Source organism: Schistocerca cancellata, chromosome 4 (assembly GCF_023864275.1).
Source record: "Schistocerca cancellata isolate TAMUIC-IGC-003103 chromosome 4, iqSchCanc2.1, whole genome shotgun sequence".
Classification (NCBI taxonomy): Eukaryota; Metazoa; Arthropoda; class Insecta; order Orthoptera; family Acrididae; genus Schistocerca; species Schistocerca cancellata.
In genome coordinates, this window is record NC_064629.1 from 103467115 (window position 1) to 103485099 (window position 17985).

Genomic DNA, 17985 nt, shown 5'->3' on the forward strand with positions numbered 1-17985 from the left:
TCTTTTAGTTAAGGCTAACCGGCCATTGACCTCCCTCTTCTGTGCGGATGCACACGTATTGCCCCAACTCTTGCGGGACTCGGTAAGATTGTCTGCCGCCAGTAATGAGTGTAATAGGCAGGGGCACTACGAATGTAGTGTGTGGACATTAAGTTGGGAATGTGGGTCGCACGGGAAGCGTGCAAGGGATAAATCCCTGGAGTCCCACTATCGTCTGTGCCCTCGGTGGCTCACATGGATAGAGCGTCTGCCATGTAAGCAGGAGATTCCGGGTTCGAGTCCTGGTCAGGGCACACATTTTCAACCGTCTCCGTTGATGTATATCAAGGCCTGTCGGCAGCGTATGGTCTTGATTTAATTATCATTTCTCCCCTTAAGAGGTCAGGTGTGCACTACACGCAGGAGGCGGTTACTGGGGTAGCGGAATACGTATGACGTGAATATGTGGGTTCGTTAGGATAGAGAAATCGCTCCCCAGGCCCAATAAGATGCGTTCTGAGTCCATACAGGGTAGCATTCGTCATAGCAGATCGGAGAAGTAAAATGTTAATTTAGTATCACTTGACTGCAGGAGCGTCTATGGAAAGGTACCAGAACTAGCGTGGCTTATAAACGGTAAAAATCTCCATATACTACTTGGGACCGAAAGCTCGCTGAAACCGAATGTCAAACTGCAATGACATTCTAAATTCTGCCTGGAATATGTATCACAAAGATAAGTTGTACTGCAGTGGTGGAGGCATGTATGCAGTAATAACAAATACGAGAATATCTAGTGAAATTAGTGCAGATTCAGAATGCGAAATAAATTGGATAACATAAGTGTTAGAGGTGGGTTAAACATGGTCATCGGATGCTAGACCCTCTGCCTCAGCAGCAGTAGTGACGGAATAATTGGGAAAAGATGGAAAACATTTTGCGTAATTTTCCGGTCCATCTTATAGTTTTAGGTGGAGGTTTCAACCTACCAACTATAGACTGGGCGACTAAAGTGATCAGGAGGGGTTCGTACGGACAAGGAATCTTGTGCATCACTCGAAAATTACCATCTTATCCTTTCTGGTGACAAACAAACCCGACTTTTTGACTCAGTTAGCGTAGAACAGGGAATTAGTTATCAGAAGGCCGCTACAGCATCACAATAATGTTTTAAATAAAAACATAAAGAAAGGTAGGAAGATGTGAGAAACAGATTTCAGATTACCTGACAGGTCAACATGAAAATTTCATTTGTAGCACCGACAGTGTTGAGCATCAATGGACAAAGTTCAAGAGCATTATACAATAAGCTACAGACTGATAAATGCCGAGTAAAGTTGCAAGGGCATTGCTTTCCGAGTTGGAAGGCGTGCCGGTCCCCGGCACGAATCCACCCGACGGATTAGTCTCGAGGTCCGGTGTGCCGGTCAGTCTGTGGATGGTTTTTAAGGCGGTTTTCCATCTGCCTCGACGAATGCCGGCTGGTTCCCCTTATTACGCCTCAGTTACACTATGTCGGCGATTGCTGCGCAAACACTGTCTCCACGTACGCGTACACCATAAGTACTCTACATTTGGGGGTACACTCGTTTAGTGTGAGACGTTCCCAGAGGGGAGGGAGGGGAAGGGGGAAGGGGGAGGCGGGTGTCCACTGGGGGCCGAACCGCACAATAACCCTGTGTGGGGTGAGTGGGCTGTTGTAGCCTGTTATGGGGTTGTGAATCACTGAGGGCTATGGGGGGACGAAGCCCATCCGTCGTTTTTAGGTGCCCAATTCAATACCAATGTTGTAAGGGATGGAAAAGTTCCTCCGTGGTTCGACAACCGTGTTAGATAGTTGCTACAAAAGCAAAGAGAGCTTGGCTGCTAATTTTAACGTAGCGAAAGCCTCACAGACAAACGAAAACCAAACGCAGAAAAAATTATGGTAAGGAGGGCCGTGCATGAAGCGTACAAAGAATTCAAAAGTAAAATTCAGTCCCAGAAAATCCTAAGAAGTTTTTGTCTTGTATTAAATCAGTAAATGGGTCGAAGCGCTCTGTTCAGACGTTCTGTGACCACAATGGTTTTGAAACGAAGCATGACACAGAAACGGCCGAAATACTAAACCTCTTTTTCCAGAACTATTTCAAAGAGGGAGATCGTACTGCACTTCCTCCTTTAAATCATCACATGAACGTCAAAATGACAGATATCGAGAAAAGTGTGCAGGGACAGAAAAGCAACGGAGGAACGGCCACTGGACTTGACGGGATACCAGTTCTATTCTGTCTATAGTTTGCGAAAGAACTTGCTCCTCTACTAGCAGCGGTGACTGTAGGTCTCTGAAGGAGCGAAGCGTTCCTGGTGATTGGAAAAAAAAGCACAGGTCATTCCCGTTTTCAAGGAGAGTCGTCGAACAGACGCACAACACCATAGGCCTATATCTCCGATGTCGGCCTGGTGTAGAATTTTGGAAGATGTGTTATGCTCACGTATTATGGCATTTCTGAAGGATTAAAATCTCCTCTGTAGGGATCAATATGAGTTCCGGAAACAGTGATCATGTGAAACCCAGATCGCTCTCTTCGTTTACGGGACCTGAAAAGCAGGAGATACGGACGCCCAGGCAGATGCAGTGTTCCTTGACTTCACGAAGGCGTTCGATACAGTCCGCATTGCCACCTAATGAACAAAATACGAGCGTACGAATATCACACTAACAGTGCGATTGGATTGAAGAGTTTCTAGCAAACAGAGCACAGCACGTCATTCTCAACGGAGAGAAGTCTTCAGTATTTAAAGTAACTTCGGGTGTGCACCAAGGGAGAGTTATAGGACATTACTTTTCACAATACGTATAAATGAGCTAGTAGAAAACGTCGGAAGTTCTGTGAGATTTCCCGCGGATGATGATGTTGTGTACAGAGAAGTCGCAATGCTAGTAAATTGTTGCGAAATCCGGGAAGACCTGGAGAGGATCGACGTTTGATGAAGGAAGTGGCAGTTGACTCTCAACATAAAAGAAAGTAACGTATTGCGAATACATAAACCATTTATTTTATAATTACATGACTGCAGAACAATCACTGGGTGCAGTTACTTACATATAATGTCTAGGAGTATGCATACTGAGCGAGTATACGTGGAACGACTCCATGAAATTAATGGCGGGTAAGACAGATGCCAGAGTGAGATTTATTGGAAGCATTTCAGGAAATGTAGTCCATCAATGAAGGAAGTAGCTTCCAAAAAACTCGTTTGACCAATACTGCTCGTCAGTCTGGGATCCGTTCGGATTAGTAGAGAGAGGAAATAGGGAAGATCCAAAGAAGAGCAGCACGTTTTGTTATAGGTTTATTTATTAACCGTGAAAGCGTCAGCCAACCCTAGTGGCAACCGCTGAAAGAGAGGTGTTCTGCATCACGGTGGTTTACCGCCGCGCGGGATTAGCCGAACGGCCTTGGGCGCTGCAGTCATGGTCTGTGCGGCTGGTCCCGGCGGAGGTTCGAGTCCTCCCTCGAGCATGGGTGTGTGTGTTTGTCCTTAGGATAATTTAGGTTAAATAGTGTGTAAGCTTAGGGACTGATGACCTTAGCAGTTACGTCCCATACGATTTCACACACTTTTTTTGTGGTTTACCGTTAATGTTTCGAGAGTGAACGTTCTTAGAAAGTCAGCCAATATATTGGTTCCTCCTACGCATGAAGAGAGAGAGATTCGAGCCCACACAGAGGCTCACCAGCAACACTGTAAGGTGCCTTGTGGAGTACGCCTGGTGTCTCTGGTGTTTCGGCACATATTTGCAATTTCGTTTTTGAATTGAGTAGCTGGAGTCAGCCCAAACAATTCTTGCTCGTCATTTCTTTCATGGAACGCTCACTGTCAACAGAAATCGTCGATTTGTTTCTCATTACAAATAAAATTATTTTTACATCAGGATTTTACGTGCCCGTTTGACAGAGCACTCCCAAATTAATCTAGCACTATATTCGTTTTACCTATTTGTATTAACAGGGACGGGAAAAAACAGAGAATAAACAATAATCCACCAGAGAGTCCGTAGCGCTGCGTGCTTGGCGGAGGCAGTCAGCGCGCTCCAGAGCGGTGGTCTTGCTGCTGGAATTCTTAGAGTTTTACTGTCCCTTTTAATACATATCGGTAAAACGAATATCGCACTAGACTAATCTGGGAGCGCTCTATCGAACTGATACGTAAAATTCCGTTTTAAAAATCATTTTGTTTGCAACGGGAAACAAACCGACGCTTTTCCTTGGGTATTGGGTGTCGCATGAAAGACTTGATGAGCACTCACTTAAAACGTCCGGGCTAATAGGCCGTGATCGATGTACAGAACTTTCTCCTAACGTTTCCTCTCCGGCTGCGAGAAACATCTTCAGAGGTAAAATGGCGGTCTGCGACCAGAATTCGAGGGAGCGCCGAATGTATGGGCATTGTAGAGGGCACCACAGTCCATCACGTGAAGTCGGTTACGAGATTATCTCTAGTAGTGCCAACATTCTCGATCGTCATCCTTACTTTGTAATGTTGACATCCAAATTTTATTTAATTTAACACCATCCACTTTTCTATTGAAATTGCCGGACTTTGTGACCAAGCGGTTCTAGGTGCTTCAGTCTGGCACCGCACAGCTGCTACGGTCGCAGGTTCGAATCCTGCCTCGGGCATGGATGTGTGTGATGTCCTTAAGTTAATTAAGTTTAAGTAGTTCTAAGTCTAAGGGACTGATGACCTCAGATGTTAAGTCCCATAGTGCTCATAGCCATTGAACCATTTTTCTATTGAAATTATTACGGTGTTTGTGAACCTTAATAGCCTCTTTATACGTACGGGCAATATAATGCGATGTTTTCGATACGATATTCATCTCAGTGAATTTTATTTCAGGATGAGCCTCTTGGTAAAGATATTCTGCTACGTCCGATTTATCCGTATGTCTAGGGCGGCCATTCCTCTTGTTTTGAACCAGACGGATGTTAACACTTCTCTTTATGGCGCCTAAGTGTATATAAAACAGAGCACAATTGCTAGGAATGTCATGCATCTTATGTCGATCATAAACATTCTTTTATCTTCTTGTTGGGTCTGAAGGTAGTTTTCACATCATACTTGTTCAACACTCTCCCAATGCCATCTGTAATCGTACTGATGAACGGAAGGAAAACTTTCCTATTATTGAAGGATGAGCAGAACATCTACGGTCTACATTCAAAAAGAATGGTTATTCTAACAAGGCGATAGATCGAGTACTTCACACTAGGGAGAGAATCAGGACCGACGAGGAACGACGGCCACCCAAAGGGAAAGTTTTCCTTCCTTTCATTAATTACCTTACAGATCACATTGGGAAAGTGTAGAGCAACTATGGTGTGGAAACCACATTCAGGCCCACCAATAAGATGAAAGAATATTACAGATGGGCTAAAGATGCACGACATCCCTTGGCTACACCGGGTGTATATAAAATTCCGTGTAGTTGTTGTTTGGTTTATATACACCTATGTACCACAAAGAGAAGTGTTAACACCCGTCTGATTCAACACTAGAGGTTCAATTGGCTCTGAGCAGTATGGGACTTAACGTCTAAGGTCATCAGTATCCTAGAACTTAGAACTACTTAAACCTAACTACCCTAAGGACATCACACACATCCATGCCCGAGGCACGATTCGAACCTGCGACCGTAGAGGTCACGCGGCTCCAGACTTTAGCGCCTAGAACCGCTCGGCCACGCTGGCCGGCAACACAAGACGAATTGCTGCCTGAAACATACGGATAAATCGGCCTTAGCGGAACATCTTTACCAAGAGGGTGATCAGGAAATCACATTCACTGCCGCACGGGGTAGCCACGCGGTTTAAGGCGCCTAGTCACGGTGCGTGCGGCTGCCCCCGTCGGAGGTTCGGGTCCTCTCTCTGGCATTGGTGTGTGTTGTCCATAGTGTAAGTTAGTTTAAGTTAGATTATGTTCAAATGGTTCGAAGCGCTATGGGACTTAACATGTGAGGTCATGAGTCCCCTAGACTTAGAACTACTTAAACCTAACTAACTCACATCACTCACATCCATACCCGAGGCAGGATTCGAACCTGCGACCGTAGCAGCAGCGCGGTTCCGGACTGAAGCACCTAGAACCGCTCGGCCACAGCGGCCGGCAAAATTAAGTAGTGTGTAGGCTTACGGACCGATGACCTCAGCAGTTTGGTCCGATAAGACCTTACCACAAATTTCAATTTTTAAAATTCACTGAGACGAATGTCACATCGAAAACATCGCGTTATCATGCCCGTATGTATAGAGAGGCGATTAAAACACCGTAATAATTTTAGGAGAAAAGAAGGTGGTGTTAAATCAGATAAAGTTAGGATGTCAACATTGCAACGTAAGATTGACGATCGGTTACTTTTAATCGAGAATGTTGGCACTACTAGAGATAATATCGTAGCCGACGTCACGTGATGGACTGTGGTGCCCTGTACAATGCCCATATATTCGGCGCTCCCTCGAGTTCTGATTGCAGTTCGCCATTTTACCTCTGAAGATGTTTCCAGCAGTCGGAGAGGAAACGTTGGGATAAAGTTTTATACACCGATCTCCGCATGTTAGCCCGGAAGTTTTAAGTGATGTCAGTACCAGCCGTGAAAGCTTACATTGTTTAATGAGCACTATTTGTATGGAATGACTCCAGGTACACAACGCAAAAAAGAAATTGCACCAGAGAAAAAACGCCTGATGTCTCTTAAGAGAGACATCCTGTATACGTAAATATAGAAGTACTGTTGAATTCAATTACAGATTCATCTTCATCGTTGATGATGTAGTTTATATAAGAACATATAAACCACTTGATTGTTCCCGTCTTTGAAGCTGGGATCGACTTGAAATGCATGTACATTATCTTCTTGACGTTAACTCCAGACTTTGTTGCTAGTAGCAATGCACATTTAAATTTAATCCACTTCCATAAGCCGAGAATTCTCGAACAGCCTACTGTTCGCCGCAGCACTGTGCCAGTCAAGCCACAGTGTTCACAGGACGTTTCCCGTGAGTCTCAGTCGGTGTTACCGTGATGCAGTAGGAAACTGATCGTTTAAGAATCTGTAAGTGGTCGAGCGCAGCGTTGAACTTACAGTCGCACCAGGAAAATAAGACCAGACTACCTTCTAGTTAATATCTTTGTGGTTAATTTGGCTCACTGGTGTATGTTCTGTTTCGTTTTGTAGTTCTCTCTCGTTGCTCACGTAAGAGGTAACCTGCTAGGAAGTATCAAATCAGCACACACCCCGCTGCAGACTGAAAACTTATTCCGAAAACAATCCCCCAGGCTGTGGAAAAACCATGTCTCCGCAACATCCTTTCTCCCAAGAGTGCTGCAAGATATGCAGGAGAATTTCTGTCAGGTTTGGAAGGTTGGAGATGACGTAATGGCGAAGGAAACTGGGATAACGAGATATGAGTCGTGCATGGACGGCATAGTCGGTAGAGCACGTGCCTACCAAAGGCAAAGGTTCTAGGTTCGAGTCATGATCAAGCACGAAGTTTTAATCTGACAGAAGTTTTATGCCCAGTTATTAAACATACTCAGTATATAATTAACAGGCTTTCCATCAAGTCCAGTGGCCTTTCCTAAATCGAACGAGATAAGTTGGTTTTCAATTTCGTGTTTATTTGTTTCTGTGCCTGTGATTTATGCACCGGTACCCCGTTCGAAGACGGGAAATGTGTTTCGATCTAAAGGTGAAGATCAATGCTGATAAGATTTTCTTCACCACTCCAGACCTTTTAAAGTCCCGAATAGCTGCGATCATAATAGCTATACTTCAGATAATCTTCCATCTTGACTGCTTTTTATTTTCATAGAACGTACAGGCGTTTTGGTTTAAGACATCATCATCATCATCAATCGCAGTAAACAGACATCCTATGGCACGCTTTTGTTCGTAGGAATTTGACGAGATACTGTGTACTGATGTCCTTTTAATGTTATATCAGATGCTGGTTTAAGCGAGACGTGTTGATATTATTGGCTATGATAGTAAATTATGATAACTTAAGCATTACTTCATCGATAGCTGTTGCAGTAACAGCCCGTTATGAGCACAGGTGACAAATTTATACTATGGCGGTATTCAAAATTTGGCGCCAATCTACAATAAATGTTTCAGATTTGGAGGCAGTGATGCAGAAAAATAGTAGATGTTACTTTGCTTGTACGTAAGATGAAGGATATGGTATTTCCTATGCCGTATTTTCTTTTCACATCGTATTCTACTTCATTACTGCAATGTGCGCGACGGTTCTACCTTTGGACATGAAGTTCACTAGGAACTCAGTCCATGGGATGTATTTTAGAAGAAAGTCAGTTGACGAAAGGACACAAAGTACAGTCGAAAACTCTTTTACTGCCGAAGAAGGAGTAGTCGTAAATGAAAAATACAGTACTAAAGTGTCCGCCCCGATATCTGAGTGGACAGCGTGACGGATTGCCGTCCTACGGGCCCGGGTTCGATTCCCGGCTGGGTCGGGGGTTTCCTCCGCTCAGGGACTGGGTGTTGTGCTGTCTTCATCATCATTTCATCCCCATCCGGCGCGCAAGTCGCCCAATGTGGCGTCGAATGTAATAAGACCTGCACCAAGGTTGCCGGACCTGCCCCGCAAGGGGTTTCCCGGCCAATGACGCCAAACGCTCATTTCCATTTTCCACAGGACTAAAGTGCGTGCCCCATTATCATTCTCTGGCATTACGACAATAGCCTCCTGAGATAGTCACTAAAATATCTGAAGCGGTAAAGGCTCTTTTCAAATGCCTTTCCAAGCGTAAATCATTGTCTTGCGGATAAGAGATGTCCAATACTAGGCAGCTGCGCGCGACAGCTTCTCCGACGTCTTCTCAAAGAGACCTTTCCAGGATTGCAGATAACACTGAGGCGGCTGTCTGCGTCACAGAAGTCAATTCTTTTTGCCAGCAGGGAGTCTGTCCTCGTGCGTCAAATTTATCTGTGCCCGCCGCCTGCGTATCCCTACTAATAAAAGAACTCAAACGAAGGGCAGGGTTTATAAAAGAAGTCATCTGCACACTTTTAATGCCGTGAGAAGCATGTTGACATGAAACTAATGAAAACGTCGGACTCGGCTCTTGGTGCCAAATGTTCAAGTAGAAATCATGAGCCATACTGGAATATTAGTTTTCCATCATTATTTTATAATAAAATACAAATCTTTTTAACAATATTTACTATATTCGATTTCAGGAAATATTTGCACTTACAAGGTGCGCACATATCCATTGATGTATTATTTACCAATGATTCTCTCAATAAATCTCTAATCCTAAGGTTAACATCTAAGAACTTTTGCCCGCATCTCGTGGTCGTGCGGTAGCGTTCTCGCTTCCCACGCCCGGGTTCCCGGGTTCGATTCCCGGCGGGGTCATGGATTTTCTCTGCCTCGTGATGGCTGGGTGTTGTGTGCTGTCCTTAGGTTAGTTAGGTTTAAGTAGTTCTAAGTTCTAGGGGACTGATGACCATAGATGTTAAGTCCCATAGTGCTCAGAGCCATTTGAACCATTTGATCTAAGAACTTTGAATTTAAATCTAATAATATACATTCCCAAGCCAGTTTGTAGCGCATGGCGGAGGTACTTCGCACAACATTTGCCACCTTCTCTTCTAGTCCATTCACGTACTGAGTAATGGAAATATGACTCAGAATACTTTGGAAAGTGTACTCCTCCTTCTCCTTTTTCCTGGACTATATCCAGAATCTCCTCTCCTGGGGATACTGCCTTTTCGTAGCACTGACGTGCGGGTGTAGAGGTTTGCGTGTTTGCGTGCAGCTGACGACTATGACGCCTTGGGGTAAGTTATTGGCAGGGCCTCTCAAGCCGGACTGGTCTCAGCGAATGAACCTGACGAAGAGTGTCCCACAACGCCCCATCTCTTCTCACATCCATTTTCATAGTCTTTTCCCGTGCCGAAGGGTGTGTGGCACATTGGAAGATGTGTCGTGAATGGAACCTCAGGGATACAGGGCGACCTCTCTGAGTAATTACCCTTACACTAGCGTGGAGCGCTGCTTACGTTGACCTGATATATTCGCAGTTCTCGTGGGATCAACATGAAGGACACGGAAAACAATTATAAAACAGAGGGATTCAGTAATAGCTAAAATACGAAGACATTGGTGCTAGAATCGATGGTAGCCGTTTCTGCAACTGGATCGGATGATAGACCAATCCAAGAATTTCAAAACGTCACTGAGAAGTTGGAGCCGCGCGCAATTAGCCGAGCAGTCTAAGGCGCTGCAGTCATGGACTGTATGGCTGGTCCCGGCGGAGGTTCGAGTCCTCCCTTGGGCATGTGTGTGTGTGTGTGTGTGTGTGTGTGTGTGTGTGTGTGTGTGTGTTTGTCCTTAGGATAATTTAGGTTAAGTAGTGTGTAAGCTTAGGGACTGATGACCTTAGCAGTTAAGTCCCATAAGATTTCACACACTTTTTTTTTTTTTTTTTTTTTGAGAAGTTGGACCAGACATAGACCAAATCGTTCTCTGGGCTGAAAGGAATATACCTCCCAGGTAACTAAAAGAAATATAAGGACAAAAATGGCTTCCTAAACGTAAATGGAAGGCACCAAATGATCCAATGTTTTTTCGAGGGCCAAGACCTCAAAAAAAAAAAAAAATGTCGCAGAGTGAAGGACGTAAACAGACAACTCCGTCTCCAAGACAAGGAACAAGAGAACGAGGGAGGAGTCTGTTACTTACCCTGCTCAGGATAACCGGATCCACAAAAAGCAGTGGCACGAAATAAGAAAACAGAGCTGTAGTACTGGAGTTTCGGTTTTTAGGATAGTGATTATTCAGTAGGGATATCCGCTAGCCATGACCTCTCAACAGGAGGAGCTAGTTCAGATAGCTCTCTTTGGAAGTTTGTACGGGAGGGGGGATGCAAGCCCAGGATGTAAGTCCAGGAGGATCTATCTAGACGAAGGTGCTCTAATCATTGCTGTGAGCTGTGAGGGGATGGGAACGGCGAAATGGCTTAATGAGATGGTGCCCAGGGTATCTTCGTAGGAGGAGGCAAAGCTGCTGGTCAAGACAGCAATAACTCAATTATTGTGATCGTTTCACAGCTTCTGTTACTGCTAATAACTAGACACCAGTGCCTACGAGCTTCAATTTGTACGCTAAAGCACTGAAGATGATCATTATGTGTTCGAAAATCGATTTTGCTGTTAATAAACCATCAAAATTACGGCCAATGCTGACCTTCCTTCTAATTTTATTTAAGCTCACTTACGTTAGAAATCTAAAAAAAGCACGGACCAAGCATTTATGTCAAGGACATTGTTGTCGAAAACACTATCATTATAAGTGGAGAACTGGGTCAGTTGAATGCGGGCAGGAGACATAATAGATCCTGGATTGGTTTGTCATCCACATGACGTGATGAAGTGATTAAGTGAAACCACGGTAAACCTGTACTAGGAACGTCACCCCTTCGTCTTATTATGTATTAATGATTGTAACTTGGTCTGTCTCTTGAGGTTAAAAGGAAGATCGTTGAGAATTGGTAAATGCGTGAGCATTGAAGGCTGCTTACAAAACGTTCCTCCGATCCATCCTAGAATGTTTGCTTAAGTATGTGGGACCCATACCAAAAAGGATCAGCGGGGGATAGTAAATGAATACAAAGTAGGGCAGTCCGAATGGCGACAGGTTTGTTTGGCGCACTGAAGAGCCTCACGGAAATACTAGCAAACACTTGAAGACAGACGCCAACTATCTCGCGAAAGCCTATTCATAATGTTGCAAGAACGAGTATTAGTTGGGGAATCAAGGAATATACGTGGTGCATTCAAGTTCTAAGGCCTCCGATTTTTTTTCTAATCAACTACTCACCCGAAATCGATGAAACTGGCGTTACTTCTCGACGTAATCGCCCTGCAGGCGTACACATTTTTCACAACGCTGACGCCATGATTCCATGGCAGCGGCGAAGGCTTCTTTAGGAGTCTGTTTTGACCACTGGAAAATCGCTGAGGCAATAGCAGCACGGCTGGCGACTGTGCGGCAACGGAGAGTGTCTTTCATTGTTGGAAAAAGCCAAAAGTCACTAGGAGCCAGGTCAGGTGAGTAGGGAGCATGAGGAATCACTTCAAAGTTGTTATCACGAAGAACTGTTGCGTAACGTTAGCTCGATGTGCGGGTGCGTTGTCTTGGTGAAACAGCACACGCGCAGCCCTTCCCGGACGTTTTTGTTGCAGTGCAGAAAGGAATTTGTTCTTCAAAACATTTTCGTAGGATGCACCTGTTACCGTAGTGCCCTTTGGAACGCAATGGGTAAGGATTACGCCCTCGCTGTCCCAGAACATGGACACCATTATTTTTTCAGCACAGGCGGTTACCCGAAATTTTTTTGGTGGCGGTGAATCTGTGTGCTTCCATGGAGCTGACTGGCGCTTTGTTTCTAGATTGAAAAATGGCATCCACGTCTCATCCATTGTCACAACCGACGAAAAGAAAGTCCCATTCGTGCTGTCGTTGCGCGTCAACATTGCTTGGCAACATGCCACACGGGCAGCCATGTGGTCGTCCGTCAGCATTCGTGGCACACACCTGGATGACACTTTTCGCATTTTCAGGTCGTCATGCAGGATTGTGTGCACAGAACCCACAGAAATGCCAACTCTGGAGGCGATCTGTTCAACAGTCATACGGCGATCCCCCAAAACAATTCTCTCCACTTTCTCGATCATGTCGTCAGACCGGCTTGTGCGAGCACGATGTTGTTTCGGTTTGTTGTCACACGATGTTCTGCCTTCATTAAACTGTCGCACCCACGAACGCACTTTCGACACATCCATAACTCCATCACCACATGTCTCCTTCAACTGTCGATGAATTTCAATTGGTTTCACACCACGCAAATTCAGAAAACGAATGACTGCACGCTGTTCAAGTAAGGAAAACGTCGCCATTTTAAGTATTTAAAACAGTTCTCGTTCTCGCCGCTGGCGGTAAAATTCCATCTGCCGTACGGTGCTGCCATCTCTGGGACGTATTGACAATGAACGCGGCCTCATTTTAAAACAATGCGCATGTTTCTATCTCTTTCCAGTCCGGAGAAAAAAAATCGGAGGCCTTAGAACTTGAATGCACCTCGTACTAAAATCCCCTACATATCGCTCCAGTAAACAAGATTAGACTTATTGCTCCGCGCAAAGACGCGTTTAGGCGGTCATTCTTCCCTTAATCGATACGCGGATGGATGGGAAAGAAACTGATATACCGTATACAATGGTAGGAAGTACTCCCTGCGATGCAGAGTATTGATGTACGAGAGTGGTTTGGTAAGTCTGGTAAATTTCCATAAAATCTTTCATTTTATTGTTGACAGCTATCTGAGTGGTAAGTGTGTTGGCTGCGAATGAAAATGGAGAAAACAGAGTTTCGTGATGTTATTAAACATTTTTAATTGAAGGGTTGGACTGCCGCGCAAATCAAGACAGAACTGGATGAAGTTTATGTGGACTTCGCACCATCATTGAAGGCCATGTAGTTTTGGATTAATGAGTTTAAAAGTGTTTGGACAAGCACCGAAGATGAAGCGTGCTCCTTCCGTCCAGTTGAGGTCATCACAAAGAGAACGACTGACAAAATCCATGATATGGTAATGCAAGACCGCCGAATAAAAATTAGTTATGTTTCTGAGACTGTAGACATCGCAAATGAGCGAGGGCATAATATTCTGAACGGAGAATTGGCTACTAAGAAGCTGTGTGCAAGGTGGGTGCTGCAATTGCTCACAGTCGACCAAAAGCGGATATGGCACAAAATTTCAACACAGTGTCTGGCGATGTTTAATCCCAATACGAAAGACTTTTTTGCGCTGATTTGTGACTGTTGATGAAACCAGAATCCATCACTACACACCAGAGTCGAAACAGCTGTCACAAAAATTGATAAAGACTGGTGAAAGTGCACCGAAGAAGGCAAACACCATTTTGTGAGCTAGAAAAGTGATGCCCACTGTTTTTTGGAATTCTTAAGGAACAGTCCTCATAGATTACTTGGGAAAAGACAGAAACATAAATGGATCGTATTGTGTCTCATTGCTGGGTCATTTGAACCTTGCGTTGGTTTAAAAAAGACCAAGGTTGGCACGCAGATACGTGCTCTTTCACCAGGATAATGCACCATCCCAACATCAGCGATAATAATGGTGAAAGTGCATGCATTGGGCTTTGAATTGGTTCCTCATCCACTCTGTTCACCAGACGTAGCCTCAGGTGACGTCTTCCTGTGCCCTAACTTGAATCTTTGGCTTGCTGTGAAGCAATTTTCATCAAATGAGCAAGCTATAGTTGCAGTCAACGAATATTTTACAGAGTTTGACAAAAACTATCTTTTCTGGTGAAATGAAAAAGCTGGAGTATCCCCGTACCAAGTGTGTGTCCCTTAAAGGACACTATGTCGTTAAGTAAGGTGAGTTATTAATCAAAAAAACAATTTTTCTTGCTTTTTCACCAGACTTGTCAGACCTCCCTCGTAGATGCAGGGGCACTAACAGTGTTGCAATTGCAATACGCCGCACTGCTAGCATGGAAGTAGGTTATTTGGAGAACCAATGCTGCAGCATTAATAGCGGACGCCAAGAGTGGTTAATCCTGCAGTGTATGCGCCAGCTGTTTTCTGTTTGTGCTGTGTCTACACTGCTCTGAACTGCTGCTGGTTATATTTGCTCTTCTGATTATCGTTTGTTTAGTTGCTGACAACAGTGTATGGTTTTCGAGACCGACTTGTGTCGGAGCACTACAGTGAAACAGGTTGCCTAGTTAACGACAACTCAGTGGGTATTGGACTGTGTGTCTATTGCCAATCACAGTAGCTACCAAAGCCTCTTGTGTGCAACAAATGGCGTGTAAGTCACTCTCACCTTTTAACACTGTTTCATAGGTCAACATTAAGTCAACATCCGTAGCCAAGGAGTAGCGATGCTGCCTCATAACGCGCTTCAATTTTCACCTCGAGACTCGTCATCATCGTACGCATTATTTCTCAATGGTGTTTTTGTCGTTACGCCATATCTCGCGTATTAGTTGATCAAAATTAATGACTGAGACGTAATTTTCAAGATTTCGTCACCACTAATGAAAAATATACATACAATTTAAAGCCATTGTTTTCGTTAAATGATTTATTTTGAAAACATTTTTATAAAAACAACGTAGGAAGTGCTATGTATTGACAATCTGTTTAACTAACATGCACGACAGCTGTTGCAGTTGTTTAGATACTTCACGCAAGCGTAGTCTGTCACACGATTTCGGTCATATACCTCAATTTAAGGAATTTAGAAGTTCCCTTCTATTGTCAATCTAATTTCACTATTATGCATGACAGCGGTTGGTATTGTTTACTTTCTATCAACAAGAGTTGATTACATCAGCGTACATCACAGATAAATGCCGTTTTCTTTTCTAACTTCCTTTGCTTTACTTTTAATTCGCCATTACTTTATCCATAGGTCCAGTGGAGCTCGTGCAAGGATCCAGACGACCAAGGAGTATCGTACCACGTATTCCACTTCATGTCGATATGTTTCCCGGCGGCAGTGGTATTTTTCAACAAGATAACGCGCCATGTCACAAGACCACGAGTCTGATGGAGTGGTTCGAGGAGCACAATGGCGAGTTCCAATTGATGTGTTGGTGCCCCCCCCCCCCATCCCAGCCCACCACTATCTCGCCAGATCTAACACACCTCGCATGTGACTAGGGATTTATGTGACTTAGAGGACTTGTGTGCGCAGATGTAGTGCCAACTCCCTCCAGTGACGTACCAAGGCCTCATTCCTTCCATGCCACGACGCGTTGGTTATCCGTGCCAAAGGTGGACATACCAGCAATTAGATAGGTCGTCATAATATTCTGGTTGATCAGTGTATCAAGATACAATGACCGTTGTTGCCCGCTTAAGAAAGCCTGGTCTGTTTCTCTCAGTTACTTGCAACCCCAAGTGGACTGAAATAACCTGTCAATTGAAATCATATGAAAGACTTGAACATAGATCTAGGATTTTTCATTTAAAATTGGAAGCGTTATTACATGATCGTAAAAAAACGAGAGAGGCAATTCTGACGTTACGGCTAATAATGGAAGCAAGGCTAAAGAAAAATCAAGACACTTTCATAGGATTTGTCGACCTGGAAAAAGCGTTCGACAATATAAAATGGTGCAAGCTGTTCGAGATTCTGAAAAAAGAAGGGGTAAGCTATAGCGAGAGGCGGGTCGTATACGATATGTACAACAAACAAGAGGGAACAATAAGAGTGGACGATCAAGAACGAAGTGCTCGTATTAAGAAGGGTGTAAGACAAGGCTGTAGCCTTTCGCCCCTATTCTTCAATCTGTACATCGAGGAAGCAATGATGGAAATAAAAGAAAGGTTCAGGAGTGGAATTAAAATACAAGGTGAAAGGATATCAATGATACGATTCGCTGATGACATTGCTATCCTGAGTGAAAGTGAAGAAGAATTAAATGATCTGCTGAACGGAATGAACAGTCTAATGAGTACACAGTATGGTTTGAGAGTAAATCGGAGAAAGACGAAGGTAATGAGAAGTAGTAGAAATGAGAACAGCGAGAAACTTAACATCAGGATTGATGGTCACGAAATCAATGAAGTTAAGGAATTCTGCTACCTAGGCAGTAAAATAACCAATGACGGACGGAGCTAGGAGGACATCAAAAGCAGACTCGCTATGGCAAAAAAGGCATTTCTGGCCAAGAGAAGTCTACTAATATCAAATACCGGCCTTAATATGAGGAAGAAATTTCTGAGGATGTACGTCTGGAGTACAGCATTGTATGGTAGTGAAACATGGACTGTGGGAAAACCGGAACAGAAGAAAATCGAAGCATTTGAGATGTGGTGCTATAGACGAATGTTGAAAATTAGGTGGACTGATAAGGTAAGGAATGAGGAGGTTGTACGCAGAATCGGAGAGGAAAGGAATATGTGGAAAACACTGATAAGGAGAAGGGACAGGATAATAAGACATCTGCTAAGACATGAGGGAATGACTTCCATGGTACTAGAGGGAACTGTAGAGGGCAAAAACTGTAGAGGAAGACAGAGATTGGAATACGTCAAGCAAATAATTGAGGACGTAGGTTGCAAGTGCTACTCTGAGATGAAGAGGTTAGCACAGGAAAGGAATTTGTGGTGGGCCGCATTAAACCAGTCAGTAGACTGATGACAAAAAAAAGTGTTAGAGGTGGGTTAAACATGGTCAAAAAAGAAACATGTACGGGGTGTACTTTCTGTTACTGAATTACGTAAGGGAGGTCCCTCATATACACATTCTGCTCAGTCTGTCAAATTAAGATAAATTACGGTTGGTTGAAGATGTAGAATTTTTAATTTCTGTAGAAATTCGAAGTAATGAAACAGACCCTGAACTGTTTGAAGTCATTGATCAATGCGTGGGACACGAACCTTGCGATACTATCAGTCTAAGCAGTCCATGCATGCAAGAACAAAAATGTATCAAAAATTATCCAGAAGATTTTGAGGAGGGGACTAATTTAAATGTTAACGGCTACCCCACTTACAGAAGACGCAAAACGGCGTTACAATGGAAGTTCGATTATTTATCATTGATAATAGGTGGATTGTACCATACTGCATATTTCTCCGTAGACAATACCGCTCTCATGTCAATCTCGAGTATTGTTCTTCAATCAGATCTGTTGAACATTTGTGTATAAAGGACATGACTGCGTGACTTTACGATGGTGTTACAGAATATTTTTAAATATAGCAAATCTTCCTAACAATTCAACCTGTATACCTCTACTGCAGTCGTTGCACAACACACAGCAGAAGCCCACAACGCGGAAGAAGGACGTACGATCGGCAAGACCGCCTACGAAATGCTAAATGAAGAAGAGAAGACAATAGCTGAGGAAGTGTTACGTTCACTAAGAAATAAGATTCCCAG

At 43.9% G+C, this 17985-nt stretch overlaps 1 protein-coding gene across 1 annotated transcript in view; it reads right to left on the reverse strand.

The window, feature by feature from the left end:
* The window catches only part of LOC126183785 (b(0,+)-type amino acid transporter 1), a 573882-nt gene that overhangs the window by 380280 nt on the left and 175617 nt on the right, over positions 1 to 17985 (reverse strand). The gene's annotated exons all lie outside the window — the stretch shown is intronic.